At 42.1% G+C, this 17,953-nt stretch overlaps 1 protein-coding gene across 3 annotated transcripts in view; it reads left to right on the top strand.

The window, feature by feature from the left end:
* Window positions 1–13,049: 13,049 nt before the first annotated feature.
* The window catches only part of CTPS1 (CTP synthase 1), a 53,600-nt gene continuing 48,696 nt past the window's right edge, over window positions 13,050–17,953 (top strand). For 2 of the 3 annotated variants that reach the window (XR_012081100.2, XM_020810545.3), the window contains exon 1: window positions 13,055–13,204. The gene's annotated coding sequence lies outside the window, so the exon portion shown is untranslated. Of the gene's footprint in view, window positions 13,205–17,242; window positions 17,340–17,953 lie in introns of all 3 variants that reach the window. The other variant, XM_020810543.3, reaches the window with a different exon arrangement.

The following is a 17,953-nucleotide window of genomic DNA, read 5'->3' as shown; positions in this document are numbered from 1 at the left end:
GCCAATTAGACATTCAGCTAGTCTGTGCAAGAACCAATGCATGCAGATCAAAACATTACTGCTTTATTGAAAAGAATTGCTTTAGAAAAGGTTTCAGTTGATAGTAAAATAGTTCAGTAGGTACATTTTCATATCAAGACAAACGGAATACTCCCCTCCCCACTCCAGCTGGAAAAATAAAGAAATAGAATTATGCTAACTAATAAAAAGCATAACACAGTCCATCTCACGTGTCTTGGGTCTTCATAGGCTGATGCTAGATGAAATCCAGTTGACTTCCATCAGTCCATGGTAGGAAAAATAGTCCATAGCAAAGCTACAAACCATTATGGGAAAAAGCACGTGTCTGACCTTTCTCAGTCCAACTCCATCTTTTTTTCCAACTCCTCACCAACTTCCTTCTTCTTCCCAGAATTCTTCATAAGGAACACCCCCTCCTGGGTCTTGTTGTCCCGCCTACCTTTCTCATGGAGCTTCAGTAGTTATCATACTTTGTGGCAGAATTATTTTGACTACGAAAGTCTCTGCTCTCTGCTCATCTTAGCAACGAGATAACCAGAGAGCGAAGCCTCTCTGAAACAGCATGAAAAACTTTCCTACTACAGAGCAGACTTTGAATCAAGATGGATGCTATTGGGACAATCTTAGGACTACATATCCCATTCTAATACACATAAAAACACAAATCATCACAGCTGTAACCTTGTATAAGCTGTTCTCCCTAAGGTAGAATTCTGGGGCACTGCTTAAATCATTTTGTCTCTCGATGTCCTTAGTACATTGCTTAATGATTTTCTTTGCTTGTCCCATTCCCATGGTTAACAGAGTAAACCTAGACAGACCCAAAGAGGCTATTTTTGCTCAATTAACTGAACCCATCTTGACTTAAAGGTGTATTGCAGGATCAATGGTATAAGACCAATAGGGAGATAAGACAGTCTGAGCCAGTACATTAGAACTGCAGTCCATATCTTGGCTTCAATTTTAATTTGACCACTTTCCAATCTCAGTTTTATGTTCTCTGGGAACTCCTAATATTGCCCTCAGGAATTTTAATTGTACACGTTCTAGGTTTGCAATATTTGGGAAGGGGCCCAGTTGGGAGCAATACAGTAGCTGGACTACTGCTTTTGCGTGGAACAATTTAATGGCTGAGGGAATGTAATGCCCCCCTTTTGTTCTCATAAATTATAATATTGCAGCAGAACTTCTCTGGGCATTCAATGCCACATAATCACTGTGTGCTTTCCTAGAGTCATTAGATTGGAAAATGACACCTAAATATTTAAATTGGTGGATCTGATCAATTCTATGCTGATTGATCATCCATGTTTGCATTATTGGCCTTTTAGCAAAAGACATGATTTTTGTTTTTTGAAAATTAATTATCAGGTCTTCCTGCTCACAATATAAAGACAACCTTCACAACTCTCTTCTAAACCCAATTGGGGTCCTAGAGATGATACATCATCTACATACAGTAATGTTGTTATATGCCTCCCTGCGATTTTAGGGGGATGAAAGTCAATATTTTTTAACTGGTCTACCATAGAATCAATGTAAAAGTTAAACAAAAGTGGAACCAGAGGCAGCCTTGTTTGACTCCTTTTTGGGTTTGAATGGCATTAGTAAGATGGCTGTGAGCACTACATCTTACCTTAAGTGAGGTATTTCTATAGAGAGTCTGATTAAGTTGAAGCAGACGCCTGTCAATGTTAGAAGCCTCTGGTTTCCTCCATAATTTGACCCTTGATATTGAGTCAAAAGCTGCCTTGAGATCTATAAAATCTACATGGAGTGAGGTTGCTTTATCAGAGGTATATTTTTCAGTAAGATATTGTAATATCAAGCATTGGTCAATGATAGATCAACCTTCCCTGAATTCTCTGGCTCACATCTATGCTCCTGCTTATCTTGGACCTTGCTCTCTTGACCCTTGGCTTTGGGCTCTGACTTCTGACTATGGCTTGTGTTTTGGCTTTGGCAATTTGGCATCTGTTTTGTATCTCCCGGACTTCTGACTTTGGACTGATTTATTGGACTTTCGCCTGCAGTATCTATCCCCCAGAAACACGAGAAAATCTTTCATACTTTTGTGAGGCATAGTTAGCAGTGGGTGGGGAAGACTGGCCAGGTTTTGGATTCAAAACTTCATCACTCCATCCAGGGATCAGTTGCTGATCTAGCTTACTTCTTCCCTTGTTAAACATTGGGTCTCTAGTATTGAAGACAGAGATTAGACACACTATCCTGTGGACCAGAGGATTGGATTACTAGTAACTTTAAAACATTAGATTTATATCTGGGTTTTTGCTGTTCTGAGCTGGCTTACCTCCAGAAGAAAAAACAAAGAGGAGAACAGACCAAGGAAGAAACACATATGGCAAAAGGGCAAGGTTCAAGAGTGCATTCAAGCCAGAGATCCTAACAAAAATTTAAATTTAAAATTAAAGGAAATGAATTGTAGATATGTAGTTAGTACAAGGAAGGCATGAATTATAATGAAGAAAAATAATGATAGCATCTAAAGATTAAATATATAATGGCATAAAATTTGCCAGCATGACTGTATTACCAAAGTCAGGAAGATAGTGGTGGGTAGGGCAGGGGCCTGAAGGTTAGCCTGCTTATAACAGTGGAAGAGCAGAGGACATTGCTAATGAAGGAACCAATTTCTTGGCATTATCCTGTGCTGAAGAAATGTTTCCACTGAGATAGGAAATAAAGCAGCATTTTGAACAGAAGTAGAACATCCCGAAGTGGTAATGCAGAACAAGTAGGCAGTTTAAATGGAATAGATCACTAGAGCTAAAAATATGCTGATGTGACTTGCAAACACAGCCTTCCTCAACTTGGAACTCTCTAAATATGTTGGAATTCAACTCTTATCATCCCCACTGGGAGCCATAGTCCAAAACATCGAGAGGGTTGCCAAATTGAGAAATAGTAACAGCCCAGTTGGGACATGGAGAGCTGCTACAGATAGGAAGAATCTCTCAATGCATCTGAGTGTACAGGAGAATGTTTACTTATTTTATGTAATTTTCAAACGTGGTTCTAAAATTTTGAAGTATCACTCCCACTGGTAGCAGACCTAATGAGACCTTGGAGACAAAAAGCTACCTGAATCATATCTCTCCAACAGTAAAGTAATTTGAGTTCTATGGGCTATCTATCTCTTTTTGTCCTTGCACTAGGGAGAAGAAAATGGAACCAGATGAGTGACAGGATTTAGAATTAGAAACATTTCCTCAATCTTCAAAGCCCATTAAGCCATGTCAATACAGGCCCATGTTTAATATCATAATAATTATTTTAAAGGTTTTAATAGTTGAGTGGGGCTGATGCTTCATTAGGTGGAATATGGTGCCTAGTTTGTGTGTGTGAGTTTCATACAGGTAAAATGGAATACACATTAATTTAAAAAATGAAACATTCAACAAAAGAATTGCCATTCCACAAGAAAAGTGTTCATGTTTAGAGTGCCAAAGTGAGATGTCCACTTTCAGGGCACACTGTAAGTGAGGGCTGGATAACCTGTGACTCTCCAGATGTTGGTGAACATTTCCCATGATATCTAACCAGTCTAGCTAAGAATAGTAGCTGATTAGCATTTGGAAAGCAAAAGATTTCTTTTTCATGCTATAATCAGTAAGGCAAAGGCAGATATTCTAAGTGGAGGCTTTGAGACGACCCAGAACCCTAATGAGCTTTTGTTCTTTGAGTGCCAATGAAGACAGCCACTGGTGCCTTAGAAGGTTTACTGTGGTTCTGTGGTTCCCAACTTTGGGTTTCCAGATGTTTTTGGACTAGGTCTTCCAGAAGCCTTCACCATTAGCTGCTCTGGCCAGGATTAGGTTGGGAACCACTTGTATAGATGGTTGGCAGGAATGCAGCAAGATACAATATTGCACAAAGTAGCAGATGGCTTCACACATTGGAGAACTCCTCTAAGCCCAACTGGATGTGGTGCAGATGCCACAGAGAGAGCCAGCTCTTCCTTCTATGGCAGAATTGGGGGACCAAAGGGTCTTTATAGTCCAAACTCCCTATGGTAGAAGAACTGGAATGGAGGAACTGAAGACAATTCTCTTAAAGAGCAGGGAAGGGAGATGTTGAATGACACAAACACCTTCTCTGACCAGATCAGCAGGAGCTCACCTTGGTATGATAACCGCTTTTAGATGAATAGATTTCTTCTAAGTTTAGGATGTGACATGTGATTTCTTTCTGTCCTCATGCCTCCCACTAAGTGGTGATATGGCATCCATGGGGGAGAGTAAATGTGTTTTATAAAGCAAACATCCCTCCAATACAGCAGGTGCCAGGACTCTGGGGTCATATGCAGGATTCCTGGTCCTTATTCACCAGTTGGCTATGCTTTTGTACACTTCCCCTCCATTCTAAAATGTTGAAATACCCCTCTTAAGGCACAGCTACTGGCAATATAAGCTTTATATCAAAATCTTGTATTATTTATTTGTTCCTTTTTAAATACAGTGGTGCCTCGCTTAACGATATTAATTCGATGTTAATAAAAAACCCATTGAAATGCATCAAAAACCGGTTAATGCGTTCCAATGGGCTAAAAACTCACTGTCCAGCGAAGATCCTCCATATGGCGGCCATTTTCGGTGCCTGTCTAGTGAGGAATCCATCCCTAAGCACAGCAGGGGGCCATTTTCTTCAGCCGGTGGCCATTTTGGAACCCAACGATCAGCTGTTTGTTGATTGTCATAATGCGAAAAATTGGTTCCCGAAGAAGGGAACTGATCATCGCACAGCAGATTTTGCCCATAGGAAGCATAAAAAGGCATTGTTAAGTGGATTCGTCGTTATATGGGGCAATCGTAAAGCGAGGCATGACTGTAATTTTTATCCCTACCCTTTTGCTTTTGAGTCCCTGAGAAGTCCTCTGGGGTTTAATTCAGTTCTCAGGCTGAAAGATGTTCCCCATTCTCACAGTGAGGGAGTAGCCCCGTTTCTATCTCCCTCCCTCTCTGGGTGCAACTCCATAGCAAGAGAAATGCAGAGTCACCCACTTTGAAGTTGCCCAGATGAATTTAGGTTTCCTGTCTCTGTTGGTGTTAATTAGCCACAAGGTAGAAGAAAACTGGCTAAATAGTCCTGTTTGCAGCTTGTTAACCTAGCTCCCCTATAGCCCTACAGGAAGCACAGCCTACCTTATAAGCTATAAACAACGGCAAAGTGACAATTTTCTTTCTCTCTTTCTCTCTTCCTTCCTTCTTCCCTCCCTCCCAGAGGAAAATGACAAATACATTCATGTGGAATGACATTTCATTCCATAATTGTGTGCCATCGCTTTGCTTGACAATTGGTAAGAAGCTGTTTAAAAAGCTGCCAACCTAAATGCAGGGCTGGAAATTGATAGCATTTCTTAACAAGGCCCAGGTGCTCGTTGAGGTGTTACGTATAAGAAAGGATGAGTAACATCTCTATACAAGCGTGGAAGGCTGTCAAAGTTCAGATGCACAAGTAAGCATCTTTTATATCAACAAGTGTATGCCTGCCTATTAGAATATGGCTCAGGGCAGAGCATGACCAACAGTGGGTTAAATATTACAGTGGGGTCTTGACTTAAGAACGGCTCGAGTTAAGAACATTTTGACTTAAGAACCGCTCTCATAGGAAAATATTGACTTGACTTAAGTACTTAGATTTGAGTTAAGAACTGAAAAAAACCCACGTGGGTGGCAGGGAAAGTGCAAAATGTGAACTTTCAGTTAACTGTTGGCCAGTGAAAAGGGTGCCTGTCTGCTTCCTCACTCCTCCCAGCGTTTAGAGAGTGGATTGGGAGACAGTCTTCAGACTGCCTGGTACTGTACTGCCTGGACTGTATTTTCCCTGCCTTCCCTGAACCTTTCTTGACCTAAGAAAAAAAGAAACAAAATATTCCCCCTCTAGTGGTCGAAGGCGGAATAGCAGCTTCCCATTAGTTTCTATGGACGGAAAAGAGCAGATACGGATCAAATGATTTTCAATGCATTCCTATGGGAAATGCAGATTTGACTTGAGAACTTTTTGACTTGAGAACCACCTTCCAATACGGATTAAGTTCTCAAGTCAAGACCCCACTGTAGTTCTTTCTGAGCTGCTCTGTAGGGAGAGATCATGTATGCTCAGAACGCAATCTGAATTCCCACAAACAACCCCAGGTCAAATGCTGCACTCCCTTATTGTGCAAGAACATATTTATTTCTAGTGACTGGCAACAAAGGAAGAAGTCTGTCAATGACATGGAGTTGAAAAGCAAAAACCGTTTATGTTCTGGCTTGTCTTTTTTCTAGTGTAGATGTTACAGTAGGGATAATATTTGCCCAGCATGCCACATATCACCCTGCCCATTGTGGGGTTTTTTTTTTACACAATCCCTGTCCATTCGTTATTTCAAACAAAGAAAATTTTACTATTGGAAGTTTCCAGGAAGGTGTGATCCCGCCAGTATCCAGGAAGGTGTGATCCCGCAAGTATATAGCATGCATTTTGGACTGCTCATGGCACGGTCAGGTGTGAGCTATTTCCAAGTGATCGCATAACTTATGGGGAATTGCTCTCCAATCCATGCTGAAGTTGGACTTTTTGTGGTCCAGAAGTAGGACTACCACTTTTGGAGACTGGGCTAGAGGAATTCCCTGGTTGATGGAAAGATTACTTTAAAAGAGATTGCTCCAGCAGAGCAGTCTCTTTCTTAGTGCAATTAGACATGCACCCAGACTCTCCTATTGATGGCACCCAAACTCTCCTATTGTTCTCAGTATTTTGATTCTCCAAAATTTTTGGGTTGTAGGGTAAAGACTGGCTTTTAGACCTGCTGAAGTTGCCAAACCCATGTTGGAGTGCAAGACTAGGTGCTTCAGATTCCCCACTAAGCTCTTAATAAATTTGAGTCAGTAATTATTTCTCAGGCTGGCCTACCTCATAGGAATGCTGTGAGGTTAAAACTGGAGGACTATGTACACTTCTTGGAGAAAAGGCAGGGCATAAATGTAACATATTTTAAAAAGAGCAGTTCTGGTAAAAAAAAGAGAGAAGTCTCTCTCTCTCTCTCTCTCTCTCTCTCTCTCTCTCTCTCTGTGTGTGTGTGTGTGTGTGTGTGTGTGTGTGTGTGCGCACACTTTTTAAAATTTTGTTTATCCCAAAAACAGAAGATGAGTATTGGAAGAAAAGTCAGCGCTGATGCATGATATTTTTCTGTCTGAAAAAAACATAGCATACCTTCCCATTTCTTGTTTAAAAGATACTGGCTAGAATCATACTTAGCCAATTTCCACCTGCATAAGGTAAATTGTTTAAATCCTGTCAGCAAATGGCTGCATGCTAGCAACATGCTGGTTGCATTTCTCAGCACTTGTTTTTGTAGCAAAGTTATATGTTGCTAATTACCCTGGAAAGCCATGTAAGGATTACACAAGAGGACAAAGCTTAGCTCAATTAGATCTATATAACAAAAACAGATAAAAATTAAACATAAAATAAAGATCTTTCCTCCCATACTGGGAATGGTGGGCTTTCCATCTCCTCAGGAGTAAGGGCATTATTCCAGACCCACAGTTCACCCATGGACTGGGGTGGCGCCACATGTGATGCCCTAGAAGCCACGTACGTGAGTGTGGGGGACTGGGAATTTAAGGAAGAGAACAAGCAGGAAGGAGGAGATACCTGGGAAGACACATTGGAATGGGACACGCAAAGGAGGAGACCTACTGCAGGAACTCCACAGAGGGATGGAAGAAGATCCAGTGACAGGATCCAGAGACTGGGATTTGGTAGTTCTTGGTTGCCCTGAGGAAGTGGCCCTTCTCACTATAACCTTTGCCAGTATGCACACTCTGTTCAGGTAAGGATAGACGTCAGGTGTGCCCATTGCAAGGAGTACCACCCACTGGGTTATGCCGCTTCAAGCAACAAACATGCCCCGGGGTAGCTGGAGGATCCCAGTCTACTCTTTTAAAGAGGCAGCTGCAAGCCTGCATTCAACATCCCTGCTGCAGCATCCCATGTCTAGTGTACCTGATGGGTGTGTTTGATACAGTGGAGGAAGCAGGACTCAGTTCCTACTTATGACAGGGACTTGGAAAGACCCTGCCTTGGGCAGGGGACTGTTTGGGAGAAGGATAAACTCCCTTGCACCCATTGAAATATCCGAGTTTATTTGGCTGAGTTAGTTATATTTCATTTGTGACAATAAAAAGTATCATAGACCACTCCTATTTCTGGCATCTATATAGAAGAGGCGTGGGGGCCGTGCACAAGCCCCTTGAAGATAAACAAATTTATTCAAGCATGAGTTTTCATGGCTTGCAGTCCCTTTCTTCTTCAGACACATGGACTAATTATCAGGCACATGATCATGCATATGGTGACATAGAATGACACCTCATCAATTAGCTACAGCATCCTTTACAGAGGGACGTGGTGGTGCTGTGGGTTAAACCGCAGAAGCCTCTGTGTTGCAAGGTCAGAAGTCCAGCAGTTGTAAGATCGAATCCACGCAACGGAGTGAACTCCCGTCGCTTGTCCCAGCTCCCGCCAACCTAGCAGTTCGAAAGCATGCAAATGTGAGTAATAAAGAGGGACCACCTCAGTGGAAAGGTAACGGCGTTCGGTGTCTAGTCGCAATGGCCATGTGACCATGGAAGATTGTCTATGGACAAGGCTGGCTCTATGGCTTGGAAACAGGGATGAGCACCACCCCCTAGAGTCGGACATAACTGGACTAAATGTCAAGGGGAACCTTTAACCTTTACCTAAGCCACATTTGGGCACTGCAACCAATATGCTTGAGTCACTTGTGAAATATGTTCAGAGTTTCAGAAATGAGTTTCAAGACATGGAAAAAACAGCTAAAACTATCCTGACTGTGAGTATGAAAGCTGTAATAGAAAGTACAAAACTTTTTTTTTGATGGGGCCAGGACTGAAGATGTTGTTCTAGATCAGAGGTCTCCAAACTTTTCTCACAAAGGGCCACATAATATATTTTTGATATTTTTGAAGGGCTGAAGGAACACGTGCAAATGTGCATCGCACAGACAGGCATACATACACACTCCTGCCCACCCAGTCACTCACATACACGCCCACACACCCGTACTCTCACCCATACGCCCGCCCGCACACCTGCCTGCATGCCCATCCACACTCCCACTCACCTGTACGCAGGCACACACTCATGCCCACCCACCCACGTGTGCACATGTATAGGACAGATAAAAAGGCCAGGCGGGCCAGATGTGGCCCATGGGCTGTATTTCGGAGACCCGTGTTCTAGAAAGTTTCAAGTTCAAATTTATAATTTTTGACAAACTTGTCAATTATCTGCATGAAAGAGGAAACAATATTCTTCAGTAAACAGCAAGTTTGCCTTTTTGAATGACTTGGCTTTCATATCAGTTCAACAATTAAGAAAACATGCATTTACTCTACAACAAGCTTATTAGGATGATTTGGAAAACATATTTACAGATGAAGTTGTTGCTTTCCAGATTTTACTACAAGGATGCCTTTCCCAGAATCATCAGCAGCAAAAAGGACAAATATTCTCCAAATAGTCCATACTGTAGCAAATTCTTGCAATAAAGAAACATCATTTCAGTCTACCCAAATGTCAGTATAGCCTTTTGTCTCCATCTGATATCACAGGTCTCTGTGGCTGAAGGAAAGCGTTCCTTTTTGAAACTAAAGCTTATAGTCAGTATTATGCTCTTCAATGCAAGAATAACGCCTTAGCAGATTAACTAATATCAACTGAGACTGATATTTTGAAGCAAATTGAGTTTGAAGACAACATTAGTGAAAATGGGAAGCAAGAAAAGCTATGTAAAAATGTTTTCTAATTGAAACCTCCTAATGCTGCCTTTAAACTATTTGTGGCAAGATCAGCCCTATCCAAAACAATCCTCCCTGCACCTTGTGCAGTGCACTTTTCTGCCTAATTTATCCAGATTGCTTGGATGTGATTGGGGATACCTGTTGGATCCCAATTACATTCTGAGTGGCAAATGGAGGTATCCAAAGTGTTTATTTTGGCACTGTAATAGGAGGTAGCACTTTAGCCCTTTGGCACCAAGACTCTTACTTTTGCAGGTTTTTCTTTGGATACACTTTTTGTTTTCTAGTACTGAAGGTTACAAGCTAGACTTTCTTTTCATTGTTATGTTGTTTGTTTACCTAAGCATTTTACTACTAACAAGATAACCTACTGAGTTAGTCTTGTTTATGTTATATTACATTGTTCATTTTGTGTGACCTATTTAGGTGGGATGTAAGGGAAAGGGAGGGAGGAGGAAGGAGGGGACACTATTATATTTTTTGCACAGGACTCACCTGAGCTTTGAATTGGTCCTCACTCCCCTGTCCAGTTCCTGGCATAGATCATCCACTAAGGCAACCAAAGTGTTCTTTGCCCGATAACCAGGTCTGAAGCCAGAATGAAATGGATCTACATAATCACAGAACTACAGAGCTGAAAGTGACCCTATGGATCATCAAGTCCAGCTGCTGTCAAGGAGGCACAGTGCGGAATCAAACTCTCAGCCTCTGGCTCCACAGCCAGATGCCTAAGCCACTGAGCTATCTAGCACTTCACAGAATCTTCAGATTCTGGACTACAAGTCCCTTCATCCCTCATCATTAGCTATGTTGAATATGGCTGACGGGTGCGGCAGAGCAAAACAAATGAACAACTTCCAGTTGGCCAGACCTGCTGCCATAATAAACTTGATTTTCAGATAAATACCATACTAGTCTTCTTATAAACAACGTATTTATTTGCCCTGGTGGAGGAAAATCATGCAATTTTTGAGGGGCTGTAGTTTGCTCAGTGATTTAGGTATCTGTTTGCGGAGCCAGAGACTGATAGTTGAATTCTCCACTGTGCCTCTTGCAATAAGAGCCAGCCTGTGTGGCCTTGGGCAAGCTGCACAGTTCCAGGATGACCTCAGAAGAAGACAACTGTAAACCACTTCTGTGTATTTGCTACTTTGAAAACCCTAGGCAGGGTTGCCATAAGTCAGAACTCACTTGACAACACACATTGCATAATACTTAAAGCCATATCAATCTGTAGAACCTACCGGAACGCTTGTTTTGCAGGCATAGTGTTTGACAACCCAGACTCAACTCCATGCCACAAATAAATGGCAGACTAGGACTTCAGGGAAGACTCTTTCATTCATCTATCATCATCATCACCTTTATTAGCATAAAAACATACAGCAAATAGCAGTCTTCAAAGAGATGGGGGATATATACCCCACACAAAACAAATCAAAAAGCCTCAATTCAAGCAGAATATAGCAGTATACAGTTAGTTTCAACGTAATACCTAGCTATTGTTCATAATCTGTAATTTATACAAAAAGGAATAATTGTATCCAATAAGATTAGGCAGGTGGGTTTGTTGAAAATTGATTTCTATGGCACTGAGTGGGTTTTATTCATACTGAGCAGAAGAACATACAAGATTGCCTCCTCTGCCTGTCCAGTAAAACTAACAAGGATTGATTCCAGATTTGAAGAGCAAATGTACATAGAACAGTAGAGAAGCATGTGCTCCAGGGACTCTATGGACCCCGAGTTACAAGGGCAGAGCCGTGTTTCCAGAGCTTGCGAATTAAATCTACCATATAGGACGAAAGTACAGTAATACAGTGAATGCTCACTGTTTATGTTGGCTCTCTATAAGATGTAAATAGCAGGCTGATTTATAGATTTATAATGACACTTGTAGATTTAAAGGTGAATATACTTTGCAGGCTGCCACAAAGAGTTCTTGCCTTTCGATATCCAAGAGTCTCTCTTTGATAAGTCTACAAGACTGAGCAAAAGGTAGAACAGACTCAGTCATTCACCTATCTATCAAAGAGTTTGGGAGGGTGGAATTAATGTAAAACATTTTTACCAAGCTCTATAGTTAAAAACAGTTTGCAGTGTGTTAAGAGGCAAGAAATTCCTTGGATTCAGATTTACAATCTATTCTAGAAGACAGGGCCGCCAGTATACCAGTATAGTGTAGAGCAGTGGTTCTTAACCTTGGGTTACTCAGGTGTTTTTGAACTGCAACTCCCAGAAACCCCAGCCAGCGCGGCTGGTGGAGTTGCAGTCCAAAAACACCTGAGTAACCCAAGGTTAAGAAACACTGGTGTAGAGGGATGAACAGGGAATTTTTTAGTCCCCCCCCCATCATAAAGTTTATTAGGTACCTCTGAACTTCTCATTCTTCTAGGGCTGACTCACCTCACAAGGTTGTTTTGAGGATGACGTGGAGAAGAGGAGAACTAAGAACAGACCTGGTCAAAGTGCAGCCACATATGGCCCGCAATCCGCTCCTCTCCGGCCGGCGGACAGTTTTGAACATCAAAACAATTTATAGCTTTTTGTCTAAAGTTGATCAGTTGATTATCTTTAACATACCGCAAAAAACCTCTTTACTATTGGTGAAGATTAACAAGTTTAAAATAAAAACAATCATAACATCACCGTTTCATTTTATTTTTTAAGTAAAGTTTGTTCGGCCCCTGAACAGAGTTCAGATTTTTCATGTGCCCCCCCCATAGAAATTAACTGCCCACCCCTGACTAAGAACATCGCTGCGATGGAGGAAAGAGGAATAAATGTAGGTAACAAATAAAGAAGACACTCAAGGAAATAAAAGAGCGAGAGCTGAGAGGGGAAAAGGCTGAGTCACAAAAGCCTTAAAGTTGCAAATACTGCATAACTCGTCGGAGGAATCACTCCCAAAATCAACGTAGTATATAGCAATTTTCTATGTAGTTCCAGCCACCCTACCTAAACTCGGGCACGCTTCTCCGCTCCTTCCTTCCTTCTAACTTCCGACCTGACTCTGCCCCGCCCCCTCTTCAAAGTTCCGCCTATCAGAAACGATCTCTAGGAAAATACGGGCGGGGCTCCGGGGCCAAGCTTTGCTGCGCTTTGCGCATGCGGACTTAATCTGACCCCCTTTTTTTTTTAAGCATTCCCCCTCCTCCCCCGCCACTTTTGGTGCGCCCGCCTTCCCCTGGCTCCTCCCCCCCGTCCTGTCTCATGGCGTTCTAACCGGGCGCGCCCGCCGGCTTCACGCGGTCGCTGGAGTTCCTGCGCTTCGTTCGGGCCTCCTAAGGTCGCCACGGGCGAAGGGATCTTTTCCTGGCTCCTCTCTTGCTCCCTCCCGTTGGGTGCTGCCTGTGAGTATTGTGTATCCGCGCGTGCACCGCGGATAGGCTTCGGCGGGAGGATTGGTGCGTGAGGATAGAAAGCAGGCACCGGTGCAGCGTGGAGGGGGATGGGATGGGTTGGAGTGGGGAACTGAGGAGTTTGGGGCCTGGCTGCAGGAGGAGGGAAGGGGCCAGCAAAGGATGGGGCATCGGCTGGCGCCTAGGGAAGGGGCCAAATTGTTGCCGTCCCCCTTTCCTTTGTTTCCAAACTGTGTAGTCTGGGGCTGGCCATTTAGGCTGAGGGGAAAAGAAGAAGGGGTCGCCTCATTTCCCCCAAAGTCCGTGGCAGGCGGCCCCCTGGCTGGCTACGTACTGTGCCCCTCTCATCCCACCCATCCCCATTTGTGGGTTTCCCACGTTCTGGGTCTCCCCATTGATTGAACAAGTTGCCACGTGGGCTTTGACAGTTGAGTCGAAGTAGACCCGTTGCTTTGACTGGACACCTTGAAATGAATGAGACGTTTAAGTAAAGAGATAGGGGTCGTCTCTTTACATTTCTTCCTGGGGAGCTCTTTTTTTGTCGTAGCTTCCTCTTTCTCCGGATTTTCCTCCCTTGTCTCTTGTATATCACAGTTTGGACACATGTCTGCATTCATACTGACCATTGGGCTGCATTTACTTTAAATCCGCTGATACTGATGGGACTGAGGATAAGCTAATCAATAGTCTGGTCTCTGAGGAAAAGAAAGTGCCATTCTTCCACTGCTCCTCAGTGTGTGGCTTTACTTCCCAGTGGTGTAGTAAGAGCTACGGCTCACAGAGTCAAAGCTGGATGATGAAATCATTCACAATCCCTTCAGGCTACCCCATTTACTCTGAACTTACCTGCAGTCCTGTCAGTAGCTGGGACAGTAAGGTATCTTTCCATGAAAGCTCATATTAAAAAATAATAGTCTTTAAGGTGCCACGTGTTCTTGTCTTTTCTTTAATTTTTTCCCCTTTGGATTTTGCTTGATATTCCAGATAATAGAATCTTGTCAAAGGCTATTGCTGCAGTAATGCAAAGTATTTGAAAATAGTCTGGTCTTAAATGGGCAATGCCTAAGCGCTGTTAGGGTTATAACTTTCTGCCATCAGAGTGGTATCATCTGCATATAGGAGGTTAATTCCAGCTTGGGATTCCTCCAGTTCTGCCTTTTGCACGATGTTTTCTGCATATAAGTTAAGTAAGCAGGGAGACAATATACAGCCTTGCTGTACTCCTTTCCAAATTTTGAATCAATCAGTTGTTCCATATCCAGTTCTAACTGTTTCTTCCTGCCCCACATATATATTTCTCAGGAGATAATGTGGTAAGGCACTCCCATTTCTTTAACAACTTGTCGTAGTTAGTTGTGATCCACACCGTCAAATGCTTTTGCGTAGTCAATGAAGCAGAAGGAGATGTTTTTCTGGAACTCTCTGGCTTTCACCTTAATCCAGCACATGTTAGCAATTTGGTCTCTAGTTCCTCTGCTCCTTCAAAATCCTGCTTGTACTTCTGGGGGTTCTCAGTCCAAATACTGCTGAAGCCTACCTTGGAGGATTTAGAGCATAACCTTGCTACCGTGTGAAATGAATGCAATTGTACGGTAGTTGGAACATTCTTTGGCACTTCCCTTCTTTGGGATTGGGATGTAGACTGATCTTTTCCAGTACTCTGGCCACTGTTTAATTTTCCATACTTGCTGGCATATTGAATGTAGCACCTTAACAGTGCACCTTAAAATCTTTTAAGATTTTAAATAGTTCAGCTGGAATGCCATCACCTCCACTGGCTTTGTTGTTAGCAATGCTTTCTAAGGCCCACTTGACTTCACTCTCCAGGATGTCTGGCTCAAGGTCAGCAGCCACACTATCTGGGTTGTCTGGGTGCTGCATGTGTTGCTTTCAAACTAACAGCATTTGGGCCAAAGTTTCACAAATTGACTATCTGGATTGTCCGGGACATCCAGATCTTTCTGGTATAATTCCTCTGTGTATTTTTGCCACCTCTTCTTGATATCTTCTGCTTCTGTGAGGTCTGTACCATTTTTGTCCTTTGTCATTTCCATCTTTGCACAAAATGTTCCTTTAATATCTCCAATTTTCTTGACCAGATCTCTGGTTTTTCCCTTTCTATTATTTTCCTCAATATCTTTGCACTCTTCATTTAAGAAGGCCGTCTTGTCTGTCCTTGCTATTTTTTGGAAGTCAGCATTCAATTTTCTGTCACTTACTTTAGTGTTCCAATCCTCTATAATGAAAAGAACATCTTTCTTTAGTGTCAGTTCTAGAAGGTGTTGTAAGTCTTCATAGAAATGGTCAGTTTCAGCCTCTTCAGCATTGGTGGTTGTGCATAAACTTGGATTACTGTCATGTTGAAAGGTCTGCCTTGGATTCGTATTGAAATCATTCTATCATTTTTGAGATTGTATCCCAGTACAGCTTTTCCCACTCTTTTGTTGACTATGAGGGCTACTCCATTTCTTCTACAGGATTCTTGCCCGCAATAGTAGATATGATAATCGTCTGAATTGAATTCGCCCATTCCCATCCATTTTAGTTCCCTGACTCCCAGGATGTCAATGTTTATTCTTCCCATCTCCTGTTTGACCACATCCAGCTTACCAAGGTTCATAGATCTTACATTCCAGGTTTCTATGCAGTATTTTTCTTTGCAGCATTGGACTATCCTTTCACTTCACTTCCAGGCGCGTCTGCAGCTGAGTGTCCTTTTGGCTTTGGCCCAGCCACTTCATTAGCTCTGAAGCTACTTGTACTCGTTCTCCGCTGTTCCTCAGTAGCATGTTGGACACCTTCCGACCTCAGGGGCTCATCTTCCAGCGTCATATCTTTTAGTCTTATAATAAGTTTTCTTGACAAAGATACTGGAGTGGCTTGCCAGTTCCTGCTCCAGATGGATCGCATTTAGTCAGAACTCTCCACTATGACCTGTCCATCTTGGGTGTCCCTTCACAGCATAGCCAATAGCTTCTCTGAATTACTGAAGCCCCTCCACCATGACAAGGCAGCAATCCATGAATGGGATCAATTGATACAGACCAATATAGCTTGCATTTTTTTTGACTCTCACTTTGGAGAAGATGGCTGAGGGCTGTCATGATAAACACCCATACAGTAGGACCCCCATATCTATGTGATCAATATATAATAATAATAATAATAATAATAATAATAATAATAATAATAATAATAATAATAATAATAATAATAATAATAATAATAATAATAATAATTTATTGTCATTGTAAGTATATACACAGTATACCCATACAACGAAATTCACAGACACCCAGAGACCAGACACATGCACACACATAAAATTCCCCAAACACTCCCCACCCACTAAAAAATCCCCCACTAAAAATACAAACATCTGCACCACAGGCCAAGTAACACAGTCCAACTAATTATTCACTACTGGTGGTCTTTAAGCTCATTATTAATTGCAATTATAGCTCTGGGATAAAAACTATTGAGAAAACTTGTGGTCCGAGTCTTAATTGTTCTATATCGTCTGCCAGATGGTAAAAGTTCAAAAAAGTTATAAGCAGGATGGGAAGAGTCTCTCAGGATGCTGTGTGACTTCCTTAGACAGCGGGATGTGAAGATGTCATCCAGGGTTGGTAGCTGGAGCCCGATGATATTCTGGGCAATTTTAATGGTTCTCTGTAGAGCTTTTTTTGTCCGTGACAGAGCTATTCCCAAACCATGCCAGAATGCCATAGGTTAGGACACTCTCAATGGTGCTACGATAGTATGACAGAAGTAAATGCTGAGATAAATTTAACTTTAACTATAATAATTTAAATTTAACTATATGTGGTTTCACTTATCAGTGGTTTGCTGCAGCCCTGTATACAACATAGAAGGGCACCCCCTTGACACCTTTGTTCTGCCCCCTTGTATGTTGTATATGCAGTTCCCTTTTATCTGCGTTTGGGTGGGTTTCCTATTTTACTTCCAAATTTGCCATAATATCATTGCTCCTTCCTGTTGTTATTGGTTTGCAATATTCTTTTTCAGTCTTTTTCAGGAGATGTTAATGGTTTCTGCTGATCATTTGGTTGGATCCAGGCTTAGACATACTTAAAGTAGACCCACTGAAATAACTGGGGCTCAGGTTTGTAATGGATTATTCTGGTCCCATCAGGTTTATTATAAAGCATAGATTCATTCCCATATCTTGATTATGGCCACTATGCTGTATTGGTTAAAAGGGCAGGACTGGGTGGAAGAGGTGAGACACAGGTACAAATCTTCCTGAGTCAGCTATCAAGTTCTCATTGGAAGATCTTGGTAATCTCTGAGCTTTAATGTGACCTGTCTCATACCTTTAAGAAAGATACAGTGGGTGGAAGGAAAGAACTGACTATGCTGCTTAGAAAGCCTTGGCTAAAATATGGCTTATATACATAGAATAAACAATATACAGTAAATAGGGCATATTTCACCATCTCTGCATTCCTTCCTCCTGGAAGAAATGTTTTTGACTGCAGCTGTAATTGGAAGCAATTCCAGGAAAGATATTTCATTGGAGATATAAGATTGTAAGTCATGTGTCCTATGCATTCCAGCCATATTCCCAATTTATTTATGGAGTACCTTTCTATTTGTCTTTTCTGGTTGTAGACAGTTTTCCTTTCCCCTTCTCTCTTTTTCTTTTTGAACTCTTCCACAAATCTCCTTCATTTTTTGCACCTGCATCTTACAAGAGAAATCTCTTAAAAAAAGCAA

Source organism: Pogona vitticeps, chromosome 9 (genome assembly GCF_051106095.1).
Source record: "Pogona vitticeps strain Pit_001003342236 chromosome 9, PviZW2.1, whole genome shotgun sequence".
Lineage (NCBI taxonomy): Eukaryota > Metazoa > Chordata > Lepidosauria > Squamata > Agamidae > Pogona > Pogona vitticeps.
This window is presented reverse-complemented; position numbering and strand designations above follow the sequence as displayed.